At 34.9% G+C, this 8,622-nt stretch overlaps 1 pseudogene; it reads left to right on the forward strand.

The window, feature by feature from the left end:
* The first annotated feature begins 2,646 nt into the window (after positions 1-2,646).
* On the forward strand, positions 2,647-3,034 carry LOC102015603 (annotated as a pseudogene).
* Positions 3,035-8,622: the final 5,588 nt, after the last annotated feature.

Raw genomic sequence — 8,622 nt, forward strand, 5'->3', positions numbered from 1 at the left:
GAAGTTAGACACCTACTTCTTTGTAAAATGACTATCACCTTCTTTGATACAAAGTAGGAAGTTATACTTTTCTTTAGTAAAAGAATGCAAACAGTATGTATTTAAAGCCAAGAGTACTGAGCTGGGTAATGGCTCTCCCTGTGCACCACCTCACTATATATTTCCACATTGGATGGCAGACTTACAATATCAACTTCATGGCAAGGATATGGGATAGTAGCACATGTGCCAGGAGATTGACTATAACTACTTCAATTTTCTTCACATAAAAACCTCGGGATATGGTCTCTCCAAAAGGAAAAAGCAAACTCTTTAACTATTATAGCCTCTACACTCTTTTATCTTCACATCTTTCTAAGTCTTGATTTAGGCTAAATGCATCATTAGTCTTTAACATATCCATGTAAGATCACAATTAAAGTCAAACAGAATAATAGGTGGCATTACGGAGAATACAAAGTAGCACACTGAAGAGTGCCTTCAATGATTCCATATGCTGCACAATTACACACACCCACTGATTTTCACAGTGCCAGGTCTAGAAAAAATTAACTCTCTGGTGAATAATAATCAGAATACTTGAGTAAATTCGTTTTGGAAATAAAGTCAATACCATAAGATAAGGTTGTAATACGACATTTTTGAGAAATGAGTTATACCATAATATATCACATTTGAGATATACATATTTAGGCTTCTTATTTGGATTTTAGAAAACGTGAATATAGCCACAAATCTGTTGTTTATTCACTGGGTAACACTAAGTGGAATCTTAACCTATGAATATTTCAATTTCTCCAATTTGTTATAGACTGGAGCTGGATTATAGTAATGATTCTTAATTTACCCTTGCTATGAGAATCAACTAGTGAGTTTCAGAAATATTTAGAAAAGAATGTCTTAAGAAGTTGCATATTTTGTTTTACTTACACAATGAATGCAGCTAAAACAAAGAAAAATATTGGCATGTGTGTTTGTGTATATGTGTGTATGTGTGAGAGAGAGAAAGAGAGAGAGAAAGAGGGAGAGACAATCAGGCTATAATACAAACATAAAACAAAGCAAAAAAGAACAACTCTATCAGAATATGTTATCCTTTCTACTAGGGAAATCAAAGAAAAACAAGGAAAAATACAATAATGCTTTTAAATGGTGTGGGTTTCTTTGCCTTTCTTCACAGCTCTCAAGATTGTGTTGTCATGAACGGTTTTATACTTTTTACTCTGCCTCCTCTTGCACCTGTTGACTGAAAAGATAACAAAGAAATTTTAGTTTAAATTTTTCACCATATGAATTCCACACTTATTTTCTCCTAAAAAGTAATTTGTTTTTAAGTTTTGAAGTTCTTCATACTTACAATATGGTCAATTCTTCCAAATGGATCAGAAATAAGAAACATTTCTATCATAGCAAATCCAAGTTCACTATTAGTATTTTAACAAATATCAAATTAATGCTTTTCACTGTTAAATTGTTTTGCTTAAGCTATTTGGAAAAAATTATTTTTTATTTTTGGTAAATAAAAATGACCCAAAAACTCCATGTGTCTCTAAAATATTTTTATTTCTAAGAAAATATACATAAGAAATCAACCAATGACAAATGCTGGAGAGGCTGTGGGGAAAAGAGGAACACTTCTCCACTGCTGGTGGGAGTATAGATTGGTGAAACCACTGTGGAAATCAGTTTGGAGATTACTCACAAAGCTAGGATTAGAAGTCCCACTTAACCCAGCTATTCCCCTTCTAGGTATTTTTCCAGAAGCATTAAAAATGTCATATCACAGTGAAACATGTGCACCCATGTTTATAGCAGCACAATTTATCATAGCTAAATCTTGGAAACAATCCAAATGTCCATCCACTGAGGAATGGATAAAAAAGCTGTGGTATTTCTATACAATTGAGTATTAGCTATAAAAAAAGATAAACTCAAGGCTTTTATACGTAAATGGATGCAACTAGAGACCATACTCATAAGTGAAATAAATTAGACCCACATGTGTAAACATCACATTACCTTCCTGGTATAAGAATATGAAAGAGTAAATAAAACCCAAAATGTATAATAGATAATAGGAAAGGGAAAGAAATTGCTCAAAAGTAGGAACAACTGGGATGAGAGAAAGAAAAAGAAAGTACTAAAACATATATATATATATATATATATACATATATACATATATATCGGTGGCATAGCTGTTCTGCTGGTGTCTGATGGTTTGTTGAGGGGAACAGTTAATGATTAAAAGTTTTTTAATGTTTAGAGCAATTTTGCGTGCTTATGTCTGGTAATCTGAGCAATTTATGTAACAACAACTTGCAGTATAACAACCATTGGTGAATTTCTACCATCCTGTCTAGCAGAAACTATGTACTGTCTCAAGTGTTCTTTTAAATTATTATTTTCTTATTCCCTTTAATGACTTGATCAATCTTCTATTCTTACACCTGGTAATCTGAGCAACTTCGTTGAACATAACAATATGTAATATAACCACCACTGTTAATCCCTGTCATTTGGTTTGAAACCCCATTATTTATTTTTTTCTTTTTTTCTGAAGGGAAGGCCATACAGGTGAGCTAGACTATCTTCCAGAGCTTGAGACCCAGGACCCTTTCCTCCCCTCAGGCTTTCATCCTCGCCATGGTTGAACTGATCCAAAAGAAGCTGAAGGGAGAAGTGGAGAAATACCAACCGCTACACAAAGATTTGAGCAAATCCATGTCCGGGAGGCAGAGCTTGAAGCACAATTAACGGAAAATAATGTCGTGAAGGAGGAACTGGCACTGTTGGACGGGTCCAAAGTGGTCTTTACACTTCTGGGTCACGTGCTGGTCAAACAGAAGCTGGAGGAGGCTCGAGCCACAGTGGGGAAGAGGCTGGACTACATCACAGCCGAAATTAAGCTTTAAAAATCCCAGCTCCAGCACCTGGAGCTGCAGTCAGAACAGCAGAGGAGACCCTTGCACAGCTGCAGGAGGAGTTCTGGCGGGCCCAGGCCGCCTAGGCAGGGACTCCTGGGGAGGCCTGACCCCATGGTGGGGGGGGGCGGGGAGGCAATAAGGCAACTGGAGGGTCTGTACTGTAGGAGGTAATAAAATGTAAACATGTCTGTAAAAAAAAAATGCCGTATCATTTTTAATGTCCTTGCTTTGTTTGGCTTGTATTTTGCTATTCTTTTTTTTCTTTTGGTACTATTTTCTTTAAAATTAAAAATTTAAAAAATAAGGGAAACAGTAAAAAAAAAAATGGAATATAAAACTTAATGAGAATTGTTTTATGTGTTACTCTTGATTCAACTAAGCCAAACAACTCCCAGGAAAATTTCAAGAGATAAATTTATAATTAAGAGATTTAATTCAAATTTTATTCAGTTTCTTCCTCATGCTTCCCCACCATGTAATAGTGAGAAAACACAGTGCACAAGTGCGCTGGCAGGCTCCTCTTGGGCTATGAACTCCTCTTGGGTTGTGATACTACCCATCCACACTCTCATCAGCACCCCTCACTAAAATACAGAGCAGTTCTCACCCACCTGTTGCTTAAATACCAGGACATGTTTTCCAATGATCAGGAACTCTCCTTCCAACGCAGCTGTGTCAACAGTCAAACAGACCCTGGGCTCTCTTTCCTTTCTGTGCTTCTCAAAGGGCTCAACACATCTTCAGCAGGTCTGGCTATATCCAGACAAGTTTATCTGTAGAGAAGAGGGGCTGATGATTACCATCAACCCTTTACGCACCAAGAAAATGAAGGCTGCTCCCAAACTGAACCTTCAAATTCACCCTGGATACCTATCTACAGGGACACACAAAATTTTGGGTTCTAGAAGGTGGACTTAGCTTCAGTTTGAACAATTCCCGTGCTTGGAAATATATTTTAAAATTTTCATAGTATATTTCCTATTTGTTACTGAGCTGTGAAACAGAAAATTTAATAATATTTGTTTCCATGAGAAAGTAGTATAGAATGACACCGAGAAAAATGTAATGGGACAAAAAGAAAGAGCATACCTGCCCAAACACTGTGAACAGCATTTTGTTCTTATCATTTAAGCATTTCCAGATATATGATAAATATTACTTTGCTTTTCTGATACTTGGAGAAACTATGGCATTGGAAACTTATATAAACCACCATATATCATGTAGCTGGGAGGAGATGTAGCCACTCTGAACTCTGATTTCACATAAATGCCCCTGTACAAAAGCTTACCTGTTGGCTTGAAACTGTATGGAATATTCTGGTTTTGTTTGTTTGTTTTTTGTCTTTTTGAGACAGGGTCTCACTATGCAGCTCAGACATGCCCCGAGCTCACTTTGTAGCACAGTCTGGTCTCAAATTTCCAACAATCCTCCTGCCTCAGCCTCCTGAGTACTGGAATTACAGGCGTATGCCACCACACCAGGTGGAATAGTCTGTTGTTTTTGTTTGTTTTTGGTCTTTTTTCTGAAAATAAACATTAAATTGCTATTTTATGCTGAGTTTGAGAAGTCTCCACTCTTTAACTTGTATATAATAGGACTATAGGAGTACAACATATTTGATGACGTGAAGATTAAATTTCATCTTTGCTATCTGTGACAAGGCAGTAATAATCCCATTTATTATGGCACAAAAGTCACATTTTATTTAATATTTTAATTTTACCATAGATTTCATGATCAGTGAGGATTGTTTGTAAAATAACTTGATAAAAATTTCCTCCATGTTTTCAATTAACAATAACTAGCATAAGTAGAAATGTAATTGGAGGACTGGGGATATAGCTCAGTGGCACAGTGCCTGTCTGGCCCACTCAAGGTCCTGAATTTGATTCTGAGTACCAAAAAAAAAAAATGTATTTGGAGTTGACAAAATTATTTATTCCTAACAAAACAATGGAATATTTTATTTTACATAACACTTACATGTCTTTTTTTGAAAGAAGTAGTATATATTTGTACAATGAAAATTATATTGAAAATTGATCTAGCCCTTAATCACTGGCACAATTTTGGAATAAACCAAGTGTTATAATAATTCCTTGGAATTTCTTAAATAATATTTTATCACTGTAGATTATTTTGTTTGAAAAGAATAAAACGTATGGAGAAATATGTTTTATTATTTTAAACATTCCTCTATCAATAATACTGTTTCCTGAGTATTAGTTTTCATCTGGTATTTTAAATAATAATGAGAAAAGCATAGGATGACTTTAGGGTCAGTTACTTCTTCTGAAGCATTATATTAAAAATTGTGTTCATGCTACTATTGAATCTTCTCATCAACTCAGAAAAGCAGTTATTCAAATATATTTTTAAAAAACACTGCCGATACCCAGGAAAATCTGCCCTAAAATCAATATTTTTGACTCTTAAATATTTACCCAAATGAGATGCAAACTCTTATCCCTACGGTTTACATAATGATTTTTATATAGCAGTGACATCATCATTTTTTTCCTGAAAATCCTCATAGCAAGTTTTGAAACTACTAGTTGAAGAAGATTTTGCATTTGTATAGGTTATTTTTTCACATGCAAAAGAAAAAATCTCATCCTTCAAAATCATCATGGGTTATTGATTTGTGTATCACTGCCACTTTAAAAATCTATGTATTTTCCCTTCTCAAGGCTGATTGAAAATGTATTTTCATTAAGATCTTTTTTATGGTAGTATTCTGAATAAAATTAAATGACAATGCCTAAGAAATTTATCACTCAATTCTTGAATCTAGTAGCTTCAAATGATTAAGAATCAACTTCAGTAGTAGTAAGTACCAAAAAAGTCATTTTAACTAAACGTAAGAAAAAGTTACAGTTTAGAAAAATTAATTCATTGAGTACAGTAATCTCAATTATAATTTACATTTATCTGGTGATCTCAAATATCAGGAAAAGCTTAAAATTTATCTTTGCAATTCAAAATAACTACATATACTAGCATGCAAAAACTCTGTACTAAGCATTTTTTATTAACGAAGTTAAGTTTTAATAGCATTGAGACAGAATAATAACTACTCCTACTTGATAAAATTGTCCTATTCACCTAATAATAGTTATTACTTTGATAGTTTTTAGCAATTAAAATTAAAGAAAAAATGACTTCTCTATACCCTACCTAGGAAATCTATTAAATCATAATTAAAATGAAAACCTATTCCCTCCTTTAAGTTGTTTCTTATTTAAATAAATTATATGGCATTAAAAGAGTATGCCTTCTTTTGTCCTTCACTGTCTCAAAGGTAAAAAGTACAGGAGGGAAGTCTGCATATCCCTTAGTTACCACTTCCCATGTGTTTAACAAATCACATCTCTCAACTGCCAGCCAACCTGGCTGCCCTGAAATCTATTACAGAGTGCTTCTGGATTGGTTATGTGAATTGTCTACAGCTCCACACGGTTTAAACTAATTAAGCATTCAATAATTTAAATAAGGAAAATAATCAGGAAAAGGAGGCTATTTTGGTTTCATTTCTCAAAAAACCTAAGGAATCTGGAACTTGAAATCTTTTACTCATTTGCTTGGTTTTTACGCCTGGTCTCCATACCACGCGCTTTGGGATCAGGCATTCTCTCATTCTGTCACAGAATGCCCGTGTTCATACATAGACTGTGAAATGGCAGCACTTTTCGTTCTTTACCTTGTTCTTAACAGGTACGGATTTCCCAAAGTAAGACATCTTAATTTCTTGCAATTTAACTCCAGTTAGAGGAGATTAACCCAACACTTAAAAGGATATCCTTATTCAAGTGGATTTCAAATAATATTTCTCTTTTCTATGCATGACATTCAGTTCAACCACTGATAGAGAAACCATTCTGTGTATGTGGGTATTCTATAGACTGAATCTTGTATACACTCAAAACTTTATGTGTTTAAATTTTGCTTTCTGTGGTGGTTTTTTTGGGACATTGCAGAGAATTCAAGCGGTGAGGATTTTTGGAAGAACTGAACTTGTTACTCATAAATTTTCCAGAAACTGGAGATATGGCTTCATTGACATAAAAATTTCATTCTCTTTCCACATAAGTATTCAAAACTTTGAATTTTATTTAATGACAAGGCAATAATTATAAAAGAAAGATACTATTTCAAAGAAAGTCTATTCACAGTTCACGGCATACTTTGTGTACATTCAACATATCCTAGCAAATAAATTTACAAACAAAAATATAGATTAAAGGCTTATTTTCAAAATTGATGGGGGAAAAGAATGAAATTACGTGTTTACACTGATGAAAAGTTAAGTATCTTGTCCTCTCAAAAGGAGAAATGAGAATATTTGAGAGATGTCTAAGGGTGAAAGGTCACACCTGTACTGACTTATTCTGGAGACAATATTTCCTACTTTTTACTGGAGATAATTTATTTTGCTAGTAGGCCGAAACATATTAATTTGTTTCATTTTTGTAACTGATCTAAATGCTCTGTGATTTTTAATTCAGTTGATTCGTACGTGTGTGTGGTATATAGTGATCACATTCATTGTGGGCAGTCAGTACATGTACGTGACCCCTCTTATTTCCTTTCCTCACCTCCTTCCAATCCTCCATCCCTCCCCTCTCCTCTTCCTTCATCCCCTTCCTTTTGCAATGTGTTTGTAGGACATAATGTGCACATTCCTCATGTGGATTTGGTACATGGACCCAAGGCATCCTAATTCCTTTCTTTAATCCCTTATCCCTTTCTTCCCTCCCCTCCCCCCATCTCTTTACCCCTTCCCCCTTTGATAAAGATCTGTTACCCTATTTCCTATTATCTGCCTTTGCTTTGCTCTTTATTTTTATTTTAGGTTGTTTACATTAGAGAAACAATATGACATTTAGGCTTGTGTGTCTGATTTATTTTACTAAGATTATGGTCTCACGCTGCATCCATTTTCCTACAAATGACTCAAGTTTAGATTTCCTTATGGCAAAGTAGTACCCTGCGGTACTACATAGTCCATACATACAAGATTTCTTTTTTTTTTTTTTTTTTTTTGTTTTTTTTTGTTTGTTTTTGGGTTTTTTTCTCCGGTACCGGGAACCGAACTCACGACCTTGCACCTGCCAGGCAGGCGCTTTTGCCGCTGAGCTAAATCCCCAGCCCCCCATACAAGATTTATTTTATCCACACGTGTGTTGATGGACATACATGCTACTTCCAAGATGTAGTTAGTGTGAATCCTGCTGCTCTAAACATGGTATGCATGTAAATGCTTAGTTTTTAATGTTTATTTTCTTCAGGAATCAATCCCCTTTGATTTAGGTATAAATCTGACTTCTACTACTATTTTTTTATTTCTACTACTTGATATAAATGAGTAGCTTGGCTCTGATACACAGTTCCATTGAGGAAAAATATCTGGAAAATATAAATTGTCATCTTTTTAATCGATCACAGATTAGCAACTGTGGCAGTTATCATCATGTTTGTAGTGAGTGGGTGAGCCCTGACTCTGAAGATGAGTAAAGGTACTGATCTACACATGCCCAGTAATTCCTACCGATCTTCAGTTTCAGGGATTTGCTGATCAGGAGCTGTCTGCAATATACAAGATGAGCAGGACGGTTGTTTAGAGCCTTTGACAGTCTCTCCACCGTAGGGCAAACCTTTCCATTCAGAACTATATAAACCAGTCAGGAGGTGA

The sequence above is a fragment of the Chinchilla lanigera genome, unplaced genomic scaffold (assembly GCF_000276665.1).
Source record: "Chinchilla lanigera isolate Chin_1 unplaced genomic scaffold, ChiLan1.0 scaffold00006, whole genome shotgun sequence".
NCBI lineage: Eukaryota > Metazoa > Chordata > Mammalia > Rodentia > Chinchillidae > Chinchilla > Chinchilla lanigera.